Genomic DNA, 1,711 nt, shown 5'->3' with positions numbered 1-1,711 from the left:
CATGGGATTGTCTTACAATTTAAAATCTGATTCCTAAATCTGTCTTACCATTATATAATCAATCTGAAACACTCTAGTATCTCCAGGCTTCTTCAATGTATACAACCTTCTTTCATGATTCTTGAACCAAGTGTCAGCTATGATTAAGTTATGCTCTGTGCAAAATTCTACCAGACGGCTTCCTCTTTCATTTATTACCCCCAATCCATATTCACCTACTACATTTCCTTCTCTTCCTTTTCCTCCTATTGAATTCCAGTCACCCATGACTATTAAATTTTCGTCTCCCTTCGCTATCTGAATAATTTCTTTTACCTCACCATAAATTTCATCAATCTCTTCATCATCTGTGGAGCTAGTTGGCATATAAACTTGTACTACTGTGGTAGGTGTGGGTTCCGTGTCTATCTTGACCACAATAATGCTTTCACTATGCTATTTGTAGTAGTTTACCCGCACTAATTTTTTTACTCATTATTAAACCTACTCCTGCAATACCCCTATTTGATTTTGTATTTGTAACTCTGTATTCACCTGACCAGAAGTCTTGTTCCTCCTGCCACCGAACTTCAGTAATTCCCACTATATCTAACATTAACCTATCAATTTCCGTTTTTAAATTTTCTAACCTACCTGCCCAATTAAGGGATCTGACATTCCATGCTCCGATCCTTAGAATGCCAGTTTTCTTTCTCCTGATAAAGATGTCCTCTTGAGTAGTCCTCCCCCAGAGATTCAAATGGGGGACTATTTTATCTCTGGAATATTTTACCCAAGTTGATGCCATCATCATTTAACCATACAGTAAAGCTGCATACCCTCGGGAAAAATTATGGCTTTCAGCCGTTCGCAGTACCAGCACAGCAAGGACATTTTGGTTAGTGTTACAAGGCCAGATCAGTCAATCATCCTGACTGTTGCCCCTGAAACTACTGAAATGGCTGCTGCCCCTCTTCAGGAACCACACATTTGTCTGGTTTCTCAACAGATACCCCTCTGTTGTGGTTGCACCTACGGTACAGCTATCTGTGTTGTGCTGAGGCACGCAAGCCTTCCCACCAACAGCAAGGTCCATGGTTCAAAATGTTTGACCTCACCAACTATTACTGTTTGCTGGAAACTCTCACTGTCTCTCTAACAGCTGCCTTGTTATTTTAGTGCCCCTCTCTTCTGATTGCAATATCTTGTGTTCCTTCTGTAAATACCTTTGTTAAATAATCATCCCTTTTACCTAAGATACTGAATTTCCTGTTTTTAATAAGTCTCATATACCTCCTTACATTGAAATAAATTCTCAGACTCCACATGTTTGACTTCCAATTTGGTGAATGTTCTTTCTAGCTATCCACTGCTTAACTGAGTAGTAACGTGTTTGCCTAACATGTAGAAATACCCAGGTTCGATTCCTGACTGGGTTGGAGATTTTCTCTGCTTGTGGACTGGGTATTGTGTTGTCATCACCATCATCATCACCATCATCATCACCATCATCATCACCATCATCATCACCATCATCATCACCATCATCATCACCATCATCATCACCATCATCATCACCATCATCATCACCATCATCATCACCATCATCATCATCACCATCATCATCACCATCATCATCATCACCATCATCATCACCATCATCATCACCATCATCATCACCATCATCATCACCATCATCATCACCATCATCATCACCATCATCATCACCATC

This window comes from Schistocerca serialis, chromosome 4, assembly GCF_023864345.2.
Source record: "Schistocerca serialis cubense isolate TAMUIC-IGC-003099 chromosome 4, iqSchSeri2.2, whole genome shotgun sequence".
In the NCBI taxonomy this organism is placed as follows: Eukaryota; Metazoa; Arthropoda; class Insecta; order Orthoptera; family Acrididae; genus Schistocerca; species Schistocerca serialis.
This window is presented reverse-complemented; position numbering follows the sequence as displayed.